General features: G+C 36.5%; 1 long non-coding RNA gene and 1 other non-coding gene across 2 annotated transcripts; both read left to right on the top strand.

Annotated features, from left to right (window-relative positions):
• Positions 1-36: 36 nt before the first annotated feature.
• Positions 37-19,476, top strand: LOC149547343 (uncharacterized). The gene is made up of 2 exons (XR_016353864.1): positions 37-211; positions 19,030-19,476. It is a non-coding gene; the product is annotated as an uncharacterized LOC149547343 (long non-coding RNA).
• On the top strand, positions 496-600 carry LOC149547344 (small nucleolar RNA snoR99). The gene has a single exon (XR_016354967.1). It is a non-coding gene; the product is annotated as a small nucleolar RNA snoR99 (small nucleolar RNA).
• Positions 19,477-21,093: the final 1,617 nt, after the last annotated feature.

Genomic DNA, 21,093 nt, shown 5'->3' on the forward strand with positions numbered 1-21,093 from the left:
TTCTAAATCTCACTTAGGCACACAATGAGATGGAAATACCCGGCACACAATGAGATGGAAATACCCGTAAGGAAAGACCTAGAAGCGAAAAAGATTCGTCAAAACGCTAAAGAAACTAGGGTTTGTGTCAACCAATTTCTTTGAAACCCTAAATACCATTTTCCAGAGAGGATAAAGCTAGGGTTATGGACATTGTTCGTTGCAGAGAGAGGTAAACAAGCAAATCTGAACGCTATTTTCATTATCAAATTCGCAGAAGCGATGTTGATATAGGGCACTCAGTTTGAGTCTATGGCCAACGAATTTCGTTGCCCTAGAGATAGGGGGTGCCCCATATTTACTTCATCGTTAATTCTTTTATAGTTTTGTCAACTAGATCTAGATTTCGCTGTATCTGGTTGATCGTTCCAGGATGGGACATTCAGTCTGTGCAGTCCTTTCTTTAATGGTCTCTTAACAGGGAACTGACAAGTTTGGCTTTATGGCTTATTTATCGTGCCCTAGAGATGAATACGGTTCCCTAGATTGAATCCATCCTTCTCAGTCTATCAGCTGGATCATTTTTGTATTCCATGTTGATCATATGGGGATGAGACACAAACGTTCTTTATACATTCAAAGGATTTTAGTTTACTTGTTTTTTCGTTTGCTTTGTATTAGGACAGAAAGTGGAATAATGGTTTCATTTTGATGATTATTTGTAGGTGAAGCACTTTTTAAGTTAATTAGTTATGTTTAGTTCGTATTTTCTATTAATTTGTTCTGTTAAAATTCTCCAACAAAAATAGCTGTATGACAATTCCAGTCAGTAGTAGATCTGCACGACTATTAAATGCATCCACAGCAAAGTAATTTTCAATCGATTTTGCTTTGGCTTTTGAAGCCCTAAGATGTATTACTCAATGATTTGAGCTTGGTTGTATTTTGCATTGTCCATGTCATGGCATGTGCACATATAAACGTTAGCTTTTTTTAAGCTCTGAATTTTGGTTCAAGTCTCGGAGCATTTGTTTTACAAATTGTAAGATCAGTCTTTTAGCCTTTATCAGACTTCATTTGGTACTCTGTATTTGCCTCTCCTGTGTTTGTGACTGTAACGAGAAAGCTAGTTTTTGACGGTCTATTGCCTTTTTGCCCCTATCCGAGGAGTTAAATAAGGCAGGAAAGTCTTTCAAGCTTAAATCAAAGTTGAAAAGGTCATTAGTTCTTACTCAGGCAGTGAAAGATGATGTACTGCAGAAAAGTCATTTCCTACATAGGTAGTATTTCTCTACAAGTTTCAGTCAAATTGGACAGAGCATCTTGCAGTATGTAAAATTCATTTTGAAAACATTAATATAATAATAGGGTTTTAAATGTAGTGTAAGAGGATCAGGTGATTTTGGTGTCTCAAAGTATTTAGATTAAAATAACTGGGCAACTCTCATTTGCCGGACTAGTAAAAGTTTAGTAGTAGGCCAGCAGCATTGACAGCTTCTAGTTCAGTTAAAATCAAGTATCACAAGTAATATTTCAAAGACTATCGTAATATAGATTTCAAAGACCATAGCTGCAATATTAAATTTGGTTGGATAAATAGCCAATGTCTATGCCGGCATCAAATGGGCAATTTACTGATTTTAAAAATTAAATTAAAAATCATTTTAAACTGTTTTTTAAATTTAAATTTATTTTACAATTGTCGATTTGATGCCGGCATAGATATCGCCAGATAAATAGAAGTAACAAACTAGGGTATCTAAAATCCCTCGACCAGTTCAATATATCCTTTCTTGATTCATCTCTTGTATTAATGCATTTCGCAGACATTCTTGAGAGTACCATAGTTTGCAATAAGTATCTTAGCCAAATGAATGGAAGTAGTAATTATGGTATGTAAATACCCTAAATATCTTAGCCAAACAAATGGAAGTAGTAACTAGGGTATGTAAATACCTTGACCGGTTCAAGATCTTTCTTTGACATGTTCAAGGTTGGTCAAGATCTTTCTTTGACATGTTCAAGGTAGTATAGGTAATGGTTGAGAATATGAGTTCAAGATGGTAAGTGTAATATGGTAGAGGTTTAAAATAGTAACTATAATATTTTAATTCCTTTAACCATATTCCATCTTAATTAATTGAATAGTTGGAAGTAGTAGTCTAGGTAGCAACATCCTCTCGAGAAGACTTGAGTTGTTTGAGAAGAGAAATTTATGTTGGGTTACTTAACAAGCTCGTGGAGACATACTACCCTTGTCAATTTGTTCAATATGATATAATATCAAACTTTCTATTTTGATCCAACATATCCACTTCACAAACCACCTTTATACTAGGTTTAAGGTTTAAAAGTTTCAAGTGTTTGTACCCTTCACTATCACTCAACTCTTAGGATTATTTACGCTTGATTTCAACCAAATTTCCTATTAGGTCTATGAACCCCCAATTAGGCCTCTTTAAGTGGTATTTTGGCTATTATTTTTGCACAACTAGTAATCTTCCCAAATTGATCATAGCATTGAGTACCCCATTTGGACCTTTTACTAAACTCACCAATTTCATGATTATATCACATTGTTTTCAAGGTACTTCTCTTTGTGCAAATCGATTCATCTAACACTCCAAACACTTAGAATACTTCTTATTGGACCTATCACAAGTGTTCATTGACAACTTTCTCACAACTTACACCTAGAAATGACACATACATCATGAAATAGCATTATAAACATGGACAAGCGGCAATTTCATAAGTTTGACTTGAGTTGAACTTATACTTGAAGTTTTCTTTGTGTTCTCAAGTACATTTTGATGCTATATTTGGCTTTTAATAACACCAATCCATTACATAATTGGTCCACACAATCTATGTGACCTTGTTACAATCATCCTAGTCTACTTGGAATCTAATGGTTTGGGTCCTCATTACATGCTTGGGTGCTCTTTTAAGCCCTCTTAGAGATCAATTGTTGCACATCCACTCCTTGCTTCTTGATGTCTTCCTCCACCATCCAATTTGCTTGAGAGTCCTCTACATTTGACCAAATGTTCTCAATAGGTCTTGTGCATTCTTTTTTTGGTTTCATTTGTACTCAAAATGTACTCAATCTATGGTACTTCCTTCTAAGGCATCTCATTGATCTAGTCTTCACTATTTGTGGGTAATTCAACTTACCAAGTCTCTTGAATAACGTCAAGCTTGCTACACTTAATATGAGAGATAGACTTATATTAGGAGGTAATTCTAGTTTATAAGCAATGACTCCATACTTCTCCAATATCTTCTAGGATCAAATTTTTCTAGCGATTAGTTTATTGTAGTTGCCTTTGGGTAGTCTTTCCTTGTTCAAGTGAACCATAAGTAGATCTCCTATTGCAAATCAAACATCCCTCAAATTCTCTATCTTCAGCCTTTTGTGAACTTCGTTGCAAATGATCCCTTACCTACTCATGGGCTTCTCTCATTGCTTCTACCATGTCTTTTGCATGTGCACTCCTTTTGTCCAACTCTTGCATATTCCTTAATTTAAAGATTCCTTTAAGATGTTCATATACTATCTCAAATGGTCTCATACAATACTTATATTGGTGGAATCATTATAAGCATATTTTGCCTATGGTAGAAATGCATGCCAACTTTGCCCATGTTCTTTAGTCAAGCACTCCCAACACTCTCAAGATACCTATTTATGACCTTGGTTTGCCTATCAGTTGGAGACTGACTGTCAAGTTTGTACCCATATTTTTCCACAGGGTTCTCCATAAATGCTATGCAAAGCTACTGTGTCATACACTATGCTGAAGTGCTCTCTCAAACACTATGCTCAAGGTAACCCATACAGTCTTTACTATTTCCTTGAAAAATAAGCCTCCAATGTATCTGACATTATTAATGGGTTTACATGGAATAAAATGAGCCACCTTGTTGAATTTGTCTACCACTACAAAAACATTGTCATAACCAATCATTGTTTGAGGTAATCCCATCACAAAGTCCATACTTTAAACTTTCCCATGGTCTATTTGGTATTGGCAAAGGTTGATACAATCTTGCATTGCTTGCACAAGCTTTGGCTTTCTCACAAATGACACAACTCTTAACTAGCTTTTAAACATTAATAGCTAACTTAGGCCAATAGTAGAACCTCCTTACTAGCTCTGGGGTCTTGTTGAGCCTAAAATGGCCTCGGCCTCAACCTCTTGTGCTTTTCATGGAGCATTTTAGACAATAGAGTTGATCACTTTTGAAAAGTAGCCAATTTTTGCAATGTATACTCACAGAATTAACCATGAAAATTATTCTCAAACTTGTTATAAACCTCATATATCTCTCTGAAAATTGGATTTGTTGAACTTCAACATTCATGCTCTTCAGTTGTATTTCTTGCATTGTCAAAACCTTTCCATCAAGTGCATGTGCTACCTTATTAGCTTGCCCTTTATTGTGCTTGATAGTGATGTATAGGCTTGAAAACTCTCCACCCACTTCATGTGCCTGAGCTTTTCATGTCCATTATGAAAACTTAATTGTGATTCTCAGTATACATTTTAAATTCTTTAGGAGGCAAATTATGCTTCCATTTCTTAAGAACTTGAACCATGACTTAGTTCCATGTCATAAGAAGGATACTTACTTTTTGCTTCATTTAATTTCTCACTCAAGAAAGCCACATGACTTCTTCCTTGGCTTCACACTACACCTATTCCAATTCGCTTTCACCACATTTAATGGTGAAAACCTTAAAATCAAGTAACTCCAAAATAGGATACTAAGCCACTTTCCCTGTCAATTGCTCAAAACTTTGATATGCTTCCTCAAAACTTTGATATGCTCGAAATTTTTTCTGTCTTATCTTCAACAATTTCATCTCTTTATTCCTAGACAAGTAAGCCGCAGACCCCTATTGCCTGTGAGGCCCGTGATTTCTTTACACTTTATTCCTCGTCGTACGCCCATGATGCCCTAGCCACAGGCTCCTGCTTAGGCTTGAGCTCGGCTTTGATTAATTTGCAGAATGCCCTAGCCATCATCCATCGACTACAATGCCCTAGCTATCGTCCATCTACAATGCCCTAGCTGTTAGCCGTTGTTCGCTGTTGGTGCCCTTGTTGGAGAAGTTGGTGTCGATGTTTATGGTTTCTCACAGGATACATTTCGACAGGATCTTTGAAGGATTTAGCAGACACCCTAGATCTCTTTCATAGCTTCGCAGGCATAGCCGAGCACGTACAGGAACCCTAGTTGCAGGAACCAACATTTTGGCATTACGAGGGAATGCATTTTGTTGTTTTGTTTTGGTTTCTCTTTGCACGGGATTTGTCTTCTCTTGTTACCGCAGTCGCTAGCAGAGTCGTCACTAGATCCTGTAGTCGTCTTTGCCATACCAGCAACGGTGTACCATGACTAGAGCCGTGTTCCGGTAGAGATTGTATGCTTGGAGGGTGCGGGTTTTGGTATTGGCTGTTAAGTAGGTTACATGTGAACTGTTTGACAGATTGTCTGAACCACGTTGAACATCATCCAGCTTGGGTTTGCATTTGTGACTTGCGGGTTGAATGCAAACTGTTTGACAGAATGTCAGACCTTTGTTCAACTGCTATGGACCCCATATCATTCCAGCAGCTACTTGATCAAATGACAAAAGTTGAGACTAATAATGTAGCCCTGAAAGACATTGCTGTTGCGGCATCCTCACTCTCTCATAAGCTCTGTAATTAGTTGAAAGAGGCTGAATCGGAGAATCAAACTCTTTGTGATACCGTGTAGTCCCTACGCGAGACAGTTAATGATTTGAAACATGTAGGCAACTCTCTCACAGGGATATAGATGGATTTGAAGGAGCATCTTGACTATTGCCTACAACAAAACTAGGCCACCAACCTAGATAAAATGCAAGATAACATCCGATGCACAACACAAATATTGGATATCCATGATTTGAAGAGGAAGCAAGAGGAACTCGATAAAAAACAACTCTCCCTACAGACTGAAACAAAACAGTAGCTGAAATCATGGGCATCTATTTGCAGCAACCCCATTTCTTCCTCCCCTCCTTCTGTTACTCTCTCCCATGTAGAGGAGCTAGTCCAGAATAAGATAGCAGATGAAAGGGTCAGGTATGCCTGCGAGCTAAACTTGAGAGTCCGCGGTCTCCCTCTTCCTTGCCCCAAACCTCTTGCTACAGGCTACTCCTTCCTTAAAGACCAATTGGATATCCCAGACATCTCACTTGATTGTGCTTGGGTTGGGCATGACAATACCCTCTTTATCCGGTTCCTTTCACTTGTTGATTGCCTTCAAACTCTTAGGGCAAAGAGGAAACTCTTCTCTCTCCCCATCAAGAGTTATCTTGATGAGGATCTCACCAGATCAGAGATGGCAGAACTTAAGGAGGCTTGGGGTCTTGTTGTGGCTGCTAGACAAGAGGGTAAATGGGCAGTGATCAAAAACCTCAAGGTTGTGATTCGAGACACTTTTTCTGCTGGCTCGGGGTTGAGGTCGAAGTAGGCCCTAAAGGCTACATACATTACAAACATTTCCTAGGTGGCAACACTTTTGTCGTTTTTCTTTCTTCCTCTTCTCCTCTCTTTGTCTTTCTTTCTTTCTTTATTTCTTTGAGCTTGGATCCGTACTCCTTGTCAGGGTGGTTCTTGCTCGCTTCTTCTTTTGGTTTTTGTTCTTGCTCTTTTGCGGACATTATTTGGTGTTCTTTTGTTTGTTGCTTTCATGGTTGGTCTTTCGTTGGACATTACTAGAATTATCTTATCTGTCCAACACTTTGATATCACAAAACCCAAATAAACTAACTCCCACTTCATGAATTCACTCTTATTAAGATTGCTCTGTAATTTATGTTCACGTAACCTCCTAATCACCATCTCCAAATATTGGGGTGTTCTTCCTTTCTCATGTTATATATTAGTATATCATCTAGATATATCACTACAAATTTGCCAATGAAATCTTGCAAAGCCTCATTTATCAACCTTATGAAGGTGCTAGGTGCATTTGATAGGCCAAATGATATTACATGCCACTCATTGGTCTTGAATGTCGATTTCCACTCATCTCTTCTTATCTTGATCTAATGGTACTCAAGTTTTAGGTCTATCTTGGAGAAATAAGAAGCCCCACCTAAATAATCCATTAACACTTCCATTCTAGGGATAGGACATCTATATCTAATGGTTATCCTATCGATTTCCTTAGAATTAGTGCACAACCTCCAAGTTCCATCCTTCTTGGGTGCCAAAAGTGGGCATTGCACATGGGCTAAGGCTCTTTTTATTTACACCCTTATCCAACAAATCTTGAACCTGTATGGCTGCTTCTAAATTTTGTTGTGGGGTAGCTTAAATGCAATTGTACTGTCTTAAGTTGGAAGCACTTTAATTTAATGTCTGTTTAGTGCCTATTTAATGTAATTTAATTACAAATATGTATTTAAGATGTATTTGCATCTCTCTCTTTATTTCTCTTAGACGAGATTTAAGTAGGATCTAATGGGTCCTCCTTGACATTCCTATTCCATGGCACAAAGTTTGAGGTAAGACATATCTACTTGGGCCATCCCTTTCTCTTCTTCTAATCATCATAGTCTCGAGATTTGCACATGATTTTTCAAAACTACAACCTATTTTGGGCCTTGGGAGAATTCTAGAGGTTTTTATGCGGAGGTATAAGGGATGATGTATGTTCTTACTTTAGAATTAGGGACATAGTGTGACCCTGCTTATGAGGGACACAATGCATCCTTGTTTGGGACCCATTTTCGATCCCCTTATCAGTGCCTAAGTTGGGGTTGGTTCAAGGCATCCATTCGATTGTCCAGTTGATTAATGAGAGAGTTTATTTGAATCCCTTATAAACACCCTCAATTGCTTCATTTGGCATAAGTGATCATGTAATCAAGTTATCAAGTGCATAAGTAAGCATACCTCAAGCAAACAAGACCAAGTAAGCACTTCACGTAGACAAGCTATTGTAAACATTCCAATTTGATATGAGCAATTGCAAGGTGGAAGCAAAGAGGCTTGGAAACATCCTTTGAAACAAAAGAGTTCTCAATTTCTCCATTTCATTATATCATTCAAGCATTCAAGAATAAATGATTCAGTGCAAGGTAGGAGAATCCCCAAAGGAGATGTCGTAGCCCTCAACAAATAAGCACACAACGAAAGCACAACAACAATGCAAGATCTTATACCAAATCATAACTCTTTATTCATAAAATAACTGATTACATGCAATGTGTCGAGCTGTAAGGTCTTCTCAGTTACGACCAAATACAAAGCAAGTAATAGTTTTGCAAGATCCCTCAAGATCCAATCCAAACCCTAGCTAGTCCAAATCCGCACTTTGGTAGAAAACTCTAGCAAAGGTCCAAATTGGTGCTCGCAAACCTCCCAAGCAATCTCCTTGTTTCCCAAGCCTCAACTACTAGCTCTCCTCAAAATTTGCTCCTCTACCACATCCTCTTCTCCACGATGGATGAATAATGACTAAAGACTTCACAATACCCTCTACTTATTCCCAACTAAGTGTTGACATTTAGGTCAAATTGTCTATTAGCGACTCAACACTTAGTCAAATGGTTACATTGCTACCAATCTCTACAGTTGCTATTGAGCTTATCATTCATCCTGTATTGTTAATCAAGTGTTTCAGTTGCTCCTGAGCACCTGAGTCAGTTCATAGTGTTTACTGAGCCCCTGAGTCAGTTCATAGCGTTTACCGAGCTTCAAAGACTATGTACAATGCAAACTGAGCAAAGCAGAGACTATCGAGCTATTCAACATAAATGAAGAAGATCGTAGTGTTAACTGAGCTCTTATATGTTAATCAAGTTCTACTATATCTACCGAGCTCATAGTGTTAACAATGTGAATCTAGTGTTCATTGAGTCATGCAGTGTCAATTGAGTGATTTAGCAGCTATCGAGTTTCTCAATGTTCATCGAGTCACATAGTGCTAACCGAGTTCGAGCTACTTGGAAGTGATTAGTATGGACTGAGCTTCAAGTTCAATTGAGTGCCAAAGTTTGTCGAGTGTTGACAATGTTTGCCATGTATTAGAATATCACTGAGTTTGTCTTCAAAACACGAGTTACAATAGTTGGGCTGACTTTGTGAATTATGATGAAATGGGTATTATAGTCAACTCTAATAGGTAATGATTTGGATTGGTATATATGTAATGCATTGTATCATACCCAAATAAGTATGTGAAGAAGATTATGCAGTGCATGAATGTGGATTGAAGAAGGCTACAAGCAATATAAGGAACAACAAAGATTTACCTATCATAGTCAGGTGATTGTTGTAATACAAGGAATCTCATTTAGCAAATCAGAGTTGCAGATCAGAGATCAACCATTGATTCATCCTAACAGGTGCATCTGTCAAATCATTTAACAAGGTAGACTTAAAAAATCTTTTGCTAAATCTCCTAACCGAGTTTATACTTCATTGTATGTTTGTAAATCCTTTAACAAGGTGGACCTCGCAGTCCTTATTTCTCCTAACAAGGCAGATCGCCAGAAGTGGTCAATTGTAAGCCTTAATAGGTTAACTTTATACTACAGTACTAAAGCTTATGGGTATCATCCCCAACCCCAGTTTTACTTTCTATTTGGAAGGTTTCTGGGTCACCATATCTTGCGTCAAAGTGTTATGAATGTTGTGTTGCTCTCATTCTTTCATGCATGCAATTAGATCATAATATTATATGAAAGATTAATTGTTGAAGTAAGATAAAGTTTTATTGGTTTCTGATTCACCCCTCCCCTCTCAGTAACCTTGCCTACCTTATATTTCCAACACTAATCCACAAGTCTACCGAGTAAGCTACAAATTAAATATCCCTTACATTAAATACTTGAAGAGCCATAAGTCGGCCTCCAACAGAAATTAAATACCAAATGCCTTTAAATTCTTACAACACCTATTAAATACATCAAAAACAATTAACCAAGACCCAAATAGGTCCACTCAACTCCACAAAAATCCCTTAATAATGCAAGATAACCAACTACCCTAGGATGCTCTTGTATCAATAAACCATGGACTAACATATACAAATTATGAGTATGGCTTAGAGTACTTTAGTCTTGGGGGCTTGGTATGCTTTCTTGGTCATCCTAAAATCTATGCATTGTCGATTCATCATTATTCTCATCAATCTTTATTCTAAGGTTTGGATCTAGGGATTTAGATCTTGGTATTGCACATTCAAAGCTCATACACAAGCATTACACACTTTATTATTGACAATGACTATTCGTATAGGCTGGAACTGCCAAACAAGAGGTTGACTAAGGAAAACCCCCACATAGCCACCAAAACATAGCCCATTTTCAGATATCAAATGATCTTAGAAGATGGAACATAATGCAGATTCAAATTCTCTTGTCACAAAACTTTGGAGGCTCAGAAGCTATTTTGTGATAGGACATTGTTCAATAAGGACACAATGCAACCTTGCTAGATAAACCATGCTAGTCTAGATTAGCCAAGCCAATCTAGGTCTACCCTGATAGAGAGCCAAAACATTTTTGAGTTTCCTAGATTTGACAATTTCAAGCTTAGATTGAGATCAATTTGCTGATTGGAGAAGCATAGTAGACAAAAAATTGGATTCCATCATTTGTCATACCTTGAGGCAAGTATCTTATTTTCTTTTGTCAATTTAGTAATTTACATTTCATGTTTATTATTCCATACTTGTCCTTAGGTTTAGAAGTAATTTACTTTCATACCTCATTAGGATCTCAAGGATTCAAGACATTCTTTCATCTATCTCTATAACCATTAGATCTGGGCTTGCATTAGTGCTCCACTATCACTTGGATTGTATTGACCTACTAAGATCTAATAACCTTAGGTTGTTTCAAAGGAATCCTTCTCCTTGACCCTACCCTTTTGAGGTATTGGGCTATGCGTCTATTCCCTTGCTTCACATTTCACCTTACGCAATAAACTTACTAGGAAGTATTGCCCCTAGGATGAGGTCAATTTAATGGATTATATCTTTGACAAGAGCTAGGGAATCAATAACATCTTTAGTTATGGCATCTTTGTATTTCTTTAGTAGTTTCCTGACTTATTTAGGGCCTACATAACTAACTTCCTTCTTCTTTTCTTCTATAAGTTTTACGACCAAGGGAAAACCTACTCTCTCTTCCTTCAAAGTCTTTGTAAATTCCTTTTCCCCTACTATCATTACACTTCCCTCAATCTATTTAGTATTTTCTTCTTCAACCAAGGATTGAATTGTGTATACCACCCCATCCTTATATAAGAAATAAGCATTTTTCTCCCCATCTATATGTGTTTTTCTATCAAATTACCAATCCTTTGTGATGGATTAATCCTCTCTACCTTGATTGGTTCTTTGATCAATGTCCTTCCCATCATCAGGGTTTCTCCCACTTCTAAAGCCAAATTCATCTCAAGAAAGGTTACACTCCTAGCACCTTCTTGGGCTATGTGTTGTCCTTTCACCACCATGGGAAGTAGAGGCCTTCTGTGGACATCTGTATGGAGGGTGTGCCAACTGGTTGCAATTGAAGCATTTCATGTTAGCAAATTTGGATCCTCTGCCTAATTCACTTGCTTCTCTTCCACTATGTCTTCTTCCCCTATAGTCTCCTCTATTACTTGAGTCCCCTGCTTTCTCTCCTTAACTGGACTCAACAAAAGACTTGTGGCCTGAGATTCTTCCTCCAAATCTACCTTTGTTTTTTCCCAAGAAAGCCTCTTTCTCTATCTCTGTTCTTTGTTGCTATTTCTTTGGTTGTTTTAGCTTATTTTCAGACACCTTTGTGTGCTCTTACGAGTGTTTGCCTCACTGTTGTAATCTTTCAGTCCCATAGACCTCTTTTTGGTCGATTGTTGGACATTAATACCATTATCTTATCTTATCTTATCTTATCTTATCTCCTTCCTCTTCCATTCTACTATTGTCTTCTTCTTGTCTTCTATTCTACCTTTAGAGCCAACTGATAACATTTGTGCACAGTATCGAGGCATAATAACTTTAACTCCTTGTGAATGTTCATTCAAAAGCCATTCAGACACCTAACCAATCTTTCACATATTCTTATTCTGTTGTCCTAGATCTCATGCATAACTTTTGAAATTACTTAGTATAAGTACTTACATCCATTTCCTTCAACTTTAAGTTTTGCCTTTTTCTATACAATTGTACCTCATAGTCTTTAGGTATATATGTATCCTTGATTTTGGAGACCATTCCCTCTCAGGAAGTAATAACATTCTTTCCTAACTATTCCCTCTTTGTTTGGACAAAGTCCCACCATGTGTGAGTTGCCCCCCTCAACTTTGACTTGGCAATTTTCACCTTTTGCCCTTTAGGTGTGCCTTCGCATTTGAAATAATTCTCCAAGGTTTCCAACCAATCTATTAGAGTGTGTGCATCCATCTTTCCAGTAAATGTGTCAACTTATTTATCCTCCATGATTTTGACTTAAGGACATTAAGGAGTGGTCTTTATTCTGCAGGAACCTCTTCTTCATCTTCCTACCCAGTGATGCAGGGGCATCATGTGCTCATCATAGGTACCTTGGAGATCCAGGTCATCATAGAGGTCATGGAGGATCTCATGGCATCAATTGGTCCATTTTGCAACCAATCATGGCATTTGAAAGCATAAAGAGTTATAATATTGTATAATGTTTTGAAATACTTTCATATTGAAAAGTTGTAAAGGACCATGAGATTTGAATTATAGTAATGTCTAGGTTTGCATAGGGTAAGTGAGTCATTATATAGGTCCTAATAAGGTCTCATAATAATTTCAAGTCATTTCATAGGTTGAAACATTCAATAAGTCACTTAAAACTTAGCTTATTGCTTTAGAAAATTCAAATCTTGAATGTAACAGCTACATGGGCATTTTGGAGGGAAACTCCATAGTTTAAATTTTATGAAGGAATAGGAAGTGAAATGAGTTGGAGTCAGTTAAGAGGTTTAATAACTATCTCCCAAAAATATAAATATGTGTTGGTACGACCTGTACCTTATCATGGTATAGACTGTCACAGAAATTTGAATGAAAAAGCTTGGTTTCTAAGTTGCAAATTGGAAGATCTGTGGGATTTTGAGTTTCTTTTGATTTGAAATGCATTTATACACCTTCCAAGATCTGTAAGAATGTTTTACACCAGGTTTTGAATTCGTTTTGAAGTGTTGTTCATTTAATTTCTCCAACTGGTGGCTGTAGTAGTCACTTTTAAGGGTATTTTGAAGGTTTTTTCCTATTAACATGTTCATTCCATGGAATGTCTGACCGTTTCTTCATGGAATGAGACATATTTAACATATATTATGAATACGAACACTGATATGAGCAGCTAACCTAAGGAATTGGTGGCCACCAAACAAAAACTTGTGAAAAGAAAGTGTAAATTGAAGGGTGCAGACCTACAGCAAGGGATTTTCCTTAATGGTGGCAGTGTTTAAGTTTTGAATCATGTTCATGATGTTGAAACATTGATTTTTACACCTTTAATTGGTCCAAGAAATTCTGGCACATGGGAGATCTAGAAAGCCCTAGATACAAGGGTTTCAAGAGGGCAAATTAGGGCTTTTGGGGTTAGAAAGCTCGTAGACTGAAATTGGTTGGGGAATCCTCTAACTGGGGCATTTAATGTGCCTATGCAAAGTTTGGAGTCCAGATCTTAAGTCCTTCTAGTGGTTGCTTTGTAAATGCATCTTTCCTACATCGTTAAAAAATAGTAGAAGTGTGAAAGTTCATTGATATTTTCCAAAGGAAGGGTATCTAAGTTTTATATATGTTTTGTGCAAGGATAAAGGGTATCCAAAACATCCATTTTTTCAAGGAGTCTTTTGGGAAAAACAAAAGTTATTGATCAATTTGTCTTGCTACTATCACAAAATTGTAAAATTGCATTGACAACATTTTGGCATGTTGTGCATTTTGGCTTGAAAGGTATTGAAACTCAAGGGTAAGGGTTGGAACATGGTGAATATGTCAAAAAAAACTCATTGAAGCCTTAAAACCTCTCGGAGTTGACCATTTGTGGGATTTGACCATCAGGAACTAGAAGGGTCACTTGGCACATTGTTACAAATTTGCTCATTTTGGGTTGTTACTTGGGTCCATCACCCTATCCTCTGCATCACCTAGGGGTCTCTTCCTCTTCACCATCCCTTCTTCTCTCACAAATTTCTTCTCTCCTACCTTTATTTGCTCGTTCAACTTTTCCAAATTCTCTCTAAGACACTTGTCTGCTTCTTGTTCTCACAAATTCTGCATTGGTCACCCTAATTGAAATTTGACCTTCTGACTCCTTAAATGACATAAATTCTTAATCTCTTTTTCTCCCAAAGATCAACTTTCTTTGATACCAATTTGATGAGGAGGGAAGTGACTTTGATGGTCTTTCACCTTACAATAAGCTCTTATGCCTATCTTGTACTTAAGGGTTACTATGAATCCCTTGGAGACACAGTGCCCTTCTTGTCAACTTGTTCAACATGACATGATTTCAACAACTTCTATACATCTTGGATCCAACATATCCACTTCATAAGCCACCATTACCCTAGGTTTCAAGCATATTAGGGGTTTTCCTACTCCAACTCTTCACAATCATTCCAACTCTTAGGATTGTTTCTTATGACAAAAGAGACCAAACTAAGTTGGTTTCAAAGATGAAGTGTTCCCTAAACACACAATTTCACCCAAATAGCCTATTAGGTCTATGAGCCCCAACTAGGCCTCCCTAATCAGTATTTTGGCAATTACTTATGCATAACTAGTGATCCCTTACAATTGATAGCATATTTGAGCACCCATTTGGACCTTCTACTGAACTCCTTGGTTTCGTTATTGGATCACATAGTTTGATCAAGGTTTGTTATTTACGATACCTATAAGGTTTAGAAGGGCTAGTTGACTACTATGCTAATGTCTTTGGGTTTTAGAGTACTTCTTTGTGCAAACCAATTTATCTAACACTTCAAACACTTAGAATACTTCTTATTCAACCTATCACAAGTGTTCAAACCCCTCCCTTCCTTCAATCATACCATCTAATCCACTATGTTCATACAAAATTAGCCTATTGCATAGAGATGCCAAGCACTAGGGCTCACTTATATAAATAGCCATTTGAAGTGGAAACAAAAAGGATCTCAGGATATTACAACACACCATTGGACCTTGCAAATCCTTCAGTTTCAAGACTTTTGAACCAAGGAAAATGTCAAGCCCCCCATGACACTTAGATTAGAGTAGTGCACGTACAATAAGACACAAGATATGGTAGATCCCAAGAATACAATAATATGTATGAGTGCCCTTAGTTGACACTGCTTGAATCATAAGGAAAAACAAGGCAAACAATTGAAACAAAAATATCAATGGAATATGACACTTTATCTGAGTGCGTTTGCATAAATTTGCTACAATAGATATTAACAAAGATTAGAAGATACATAAAGATGGTATAATAGAAAGTATAGCCCAAGATGAGTCATCACATGCAACAAAAAATGATCCCTAGACCTGAAATAACCAAGTTATCCCCCAAAGTGCAAAACTACAAAAATCTAAATAGAATGTACTTACCAGAATCTAAAAAAAAACCCAGATTGCTAGAAAGAGAACATAGTAAGCTTTTCAATGATATAAATTTTTCCCAAAATGAAGACCAAATGCTCAAGATATGTCTCATGGAGTGCAAAATAGATCCCCTTACTTTGATAGCAAATAATGCCAAAAAAAAATCAAAATTCAAAAATACCTGTACCATTGTGATAGGCTTAGAACCATCTTTCCAATAATGTCCCATTTGTAGAAAACAAAGTTTGTATGCGTGAGATATGAGAAAACAATCAAAGGTAAGTCCAAATTAAGCCAAAAGGGCTAACATGCATGCTGATGCAGTACTAACATTAGTAAGTGATGAATCCAAATTTGATGGCCATTTGATTGTCATGGAAAAAAAATACCAATAAAATGATAGTTGCGAGAAAAAATTCTACCTTTCCCAGAAAAATTCCACTATTGTTGAAAACAAATGCATGTGCCAAAAAATAAAGTTATCACCAAAAACCATCCTATAAACCCTAAAACCGCCTTTCACACTTGCAAAACCACAGTTGTAGCCAAAAAATGCCTTGAAATTGAAAACCATTATCAATTCTTAAAAACCACCAAAAAATCTCATATAAATGCTGAAAAAGTTTGTGGCTAGTTATATGCCACATAATATGTGCTTTAGGAGGCTTCTTGGGATACCAACAAACCACATGGATTGCCAAAAAAAATGCCTTTCAAAACAATGAAAAAATTGCCAAAAAAATGCCACCAACCCCCAAACACTGCCTTACAAAGTAGAAAAATGTCTGTGAAAGAATGGAGCATTGCTTGTGTGCTAGTGTGGACAACATGTTAGAGCTTTATTTTATTGAGGTGGGTTAAAGCACTAAGATAGACTTATCCTTGGCCTATGCAGGCTAAATATGGAGGTTTGTTGATAGACATAAAGGTCAATGACAGGTATATAGGCTCCCCAAAAAGAGGTGAATATGTGTTCCAAAAGAAAAGTACGTGAAACACAAATAAATGAGTGTGATCCACAAAAAATGGTGCCAAACACAGGCCTTGGGACCTGTAGACATGTAGTAAGTGGAAGCCCATGTGGAACACACATAGAGACTAACACTGAGATAGAGGGGCCCACACTAACCTCTTGAGTAGTGTGGTAAAATGGATCATGGGGCATTTTCAATGTGAGGCCTGAGGGTGGCATGTTAGCAAGGGTTGACATAGAGGATAAAGAGGCAAGGGCCCTCCACCTATGAGTATCCCCAAAAAACCCCCATAATTTTTTTTGATTTCGAAAATAAAACTGTGCCCTTTCTTATAAACTATATGCACCAATGCCATTATTGTAATAAAGACATGTGATTTTTCTAATAAAGCAATTTTTTTATTATCAACAAAATAAAAAAAATTCGCCTTGAAAATTGCCCCTAGGTTATATGACCCAGGTGCAATATTTTTGCCACAGATTGCAACTTTATCCAAAATTGAGAAATTTTATATGAAAATGTGGGGTTTTGAATGCTCTTAGCTCAATGGTGATGTCCGTTTGGGCTCAAAGTGACCAAAAAAAAGTTGCCCCAGATTCAATAAAAAAATTTTCTTAAAAACATAGATTTGAAAATGAAGGCCAAACCTCTCATGAAGACAATAAGACTATGAAAGTCTGAAGCTCTAATACCATGTTGAAATTGAGTAAAGCTCAACCCATAACTTCCAAGAATCACTTGCATGCAGACACCTCTCACATAAAGAGAGAAACAAAGCTATGGAGGCTTGAATTTAGAGATCCATGATACAAGGGTTATTCTTGATGTGCAAAAGAAGAATTGAAATTGAATCAAAAAGTGTATTGAATGATAGATTGAAAAGAAAGATCAATCCTTATAAAAGGAGATGAAAACCCTAAAATGTAATTAACCTAAGTTGTATTATAATAATGAATAAAAAAATTAATTATTATATGCCTAAAGTTTAGCTTAAGTAAAATAGAGATAATAAGTTAATAATTAAAGTAAAATGATTTAATTAATAATAAAATACCCTATTACTCTAACATATCCTTCCCTATTTCACACCCATTTATCTTACACTATGCATACCAACATGATCTAAAGCTTCCCTATCACATGTCTATCTAGCATTCACAATGCATGTTAGTACACCATCTAAAGCTTCCCTATCACATGTATTTAACATTTTTTATGCATATCAGAGCACTATCAAATGCACCCTATCATATGGGTATCTATTGCAACACAATTTGATACCCATATTGGCATACTACTAATAGTCTTGGGTCTATAGGTTGTCTTCATCTAGCACACTAATCTATAACTTATGCATTGCATGTGACTCATTAACAATTCAAGGCTTCCTAGTTGAAAGTAACCCTATGCAATAGAATCCTCATAATTGAGACAAACACCATCTTTCTTACTTTATCTCACATTTCTCTTTTGGTATGATATGCTTACTAAAGAAGGGGAAAAAAATTGTACCCTAGTGTAAACTACCATTAAACATTATCCCTAGCTTAGTCTAAGTCTCAAAATATTTCATCATCTACCTGTACATGCTTATCATTCCTTCTTACCACTTTTTTTAGAATCTTGTCCACACAACCTACTAGGCAAGACATACACATTGTAGAGACAGTAGTGTGATGCAAAATTATTGTACAAATTTGTAGACATGTATAGTGCCATTGAGGCATTAATAATTGATATCTTGTAGAATGTGACAACTAATCCATTGTTTACTAGGGTCCATTTTAAATTGATTCGATATATCTTACATTTTATGCATTTAGGGGGTCTTTGAGATTCTATTCTTTAAACTCCTTCAAGTTCTTACATTTAGCAACTATGGATAGATTCCTCTAATATAAGGTATCTTGGCATTTCATTCTAGCTTCCATATCATCTAGCATTGGTGCATTGACTTCTATTTGAGGGAATTCTCTTCATTACATAGAATTTTGTGTTGTTGATAACATGTCATATTCTCCATCTTTTTGTATCATTGATATATTGTTTATATCTCTTTTCAATACAATTATATATCACCAATTCATCATGTACATTAAAATGCTATGGAGGTTGAAACACCAAAGAAGGGAATTCATTGAGGTAGTTCTCTAAACAACCTTAGCAATTTTCTCTTCTTTATGTGTACTATGTATACAAGTTTGTAGAGAGGTGGGTATAAATCACTACCTTCATCAAACACTGAATCGGGCAATATCCTTTTTTGTTTTTGTTTTTATAGCTTAATAATACATCTTTTGTATTTATAACTTGATAGAATTGTTTTACATTATGCTAATTCACTTTATTTAGTTGACATTAGTATATTATTATCATTATTCTATTTTTCATGCAGTCTTTGAGTTTTTTGCCATCCTTTATGCTCTGTTTGACTCACATACACCATGCTATTATCCTGATGTAGGAGCATCCTTGGATGGTCAACAATCATGTATGCATGAGGATTGAGATTGGATTATGGACTTATAATTCACACAATTGGGGATGTGTTCAAGTCACATTGGGGAACCTTGTCCTAAGTGCGTGTAAATTTTGGAGTAATCATGTTGGAGTTAGAGCCATTTTGGTGGCTATTGGTAGTGTGTTCCCAATTTCCTAGACAAACTTTGGAGATTGTTTTCGTGAGCTTCAATCTGTGTGAGTTGGCTTGAGCACTCTTGGATTTGGATCGTTGGATGACATGTGGACCAATTCCCAAGGGAAAATACTCTTATGTTTTCATATGAGTTAGTTATGCATTGCAAACTTGGGGCTTGTCCTAAGTATTTAGTTATTTCATGTATTAAACATTTATGACCAAGATGACTTGTGGCTTAAGAGTTTATTTAATGTGAGTGTTTATTTAATGTAACTTGCTAGGCTAACTTATGGCTTGGTTTAGTATAAGTAGGGAATCTTGTGGTGTCTTGAGTCATTTAGTTTACCATGGAGTAGCTGAGAGGAGCAAAGTTGATCTAGTTGCTAAGTGTAGGCTTGGGAAAAAGAAGGTTGCTTGGTATCTTGTGAGCACAAGTTCAGATTCTTCTTGGGGTTTTCTACCAGATTGTGGATCTAGGCTAGCTAGGAGTTGTATTTTTTGAGGTCTTGAAGCATTGTTATTGTAATTTTTGATGTATTTGGCCATAATCTAGAAGGTCTTTTACTTGGGCATGTTGGATGTAAATCTTATAATTCTATTATGAGAATTAGCTTTATTTTAGATCCAAATCTTTGTGTTATTGTTTATATTTCCTTGTGTGGTTATTTGTTGGGGGCTAGGTCATCTCCTTTGGGGATACACTTGTGTTTTACTATATCAAGTGGTATCTGAGCCAGGTTGATCTTGTGAATTTTTTGCTTTGAGTTTCCAAAGATATTGAAAGATGCCTTTGAGAAGATTGAATACTAGGGAAATCACAGATCTTTGTGATGTTCTGGAAACTAAGATTTTAGAGAAGCTTAAAGCTGATTCTGGATCTGAGATGGAGTTGATGAAGAATGATATGGTCACTGAGATCATGAAAGGTATATGTTAGGATTAACCATAGACAAAAATAAAAATTACATTCAAATATAACTGATATCAGAAAATAATAAATTAGATAGAAGAGAACACAAGACTTAAAGATTTAATGCAGTTCACCCAATCCTTCGGCTATGTCCACCAACAACAAGTCCAATATTATTATTATCTAGTGAATACAATCTACAATCCCTTACAACTCAATACCATCGCAAGAAGCTACAATATCATCATACATTATGAAATCCCTAACCCTAAGCCATTTTATATAAGCTTTTTGTTACTTACAAAATTAGGGCTAGAATAGGTCATCCAATAGGGAAATAGCAATCAATGCCTTTTACAATAGTAGAGTCATTTTTTGCTTCAGGGGTGTTGCCCCTCGACCCCACTCTATATTGCAATAGGGAGCACACTTGGGGCACTGCCCCAGAACCCCGCAAGGGGCGCTACCCCTTGACCCTATCTTGGGGCAAAATCCCCTTAGAAATAATCTTGGGGGAAATCATGTTGAATAAACTTTCAAGTCTGATTAGGCTTTGTATCACAACACTATAGCTGGTGTACTAAGGAATGTGGGTACAAAAGATTTTTATGAGGAAGTTGTTAAAGAATTTTAAGCTATTAGATGTAGTGGTGAAGACAAAGTTGATTGGATGGAGAGACCTATGGAGGACAGAGCTGGTTGGTTGGATATATCTGGAGCTCAATTGAAATTGAAGCATAAGATGGATATTTTTGATTTCTTAGGTACTTTGAATCTTGAAGACTTGATTGATTGGATTGGTGAGCTAGAAGACTAATTTGAGTTGGAGGATATTATAGATCTTCTTAGAGTGAGGTTGACACAAACTAAGTTGAAAGGACATGCTAATTGATGGTGGAAACTATTACAACAATATAAAGAAGGTGAAGGTGGAATTAAGATCACTAGGTGGATATTGATGGTGACAAAATTGAATGCTA

This window comes from Cupressus sempervirens, chromosome 7 (assembly GCF_028749045.1).
Source record: "Cupressus sempervirens isolate cs-2001-9-10 chromosome 7, ASM2874904v1, whole genome shotgun sequence".
In the NCBI taxonomy this organism is placed as follows: Eukaryota; Viridiplantae; Streptophyta; class Pinopsida; order Cupressales; family Cupressaceae; genus Cupressus; species Cupressus sempervirens.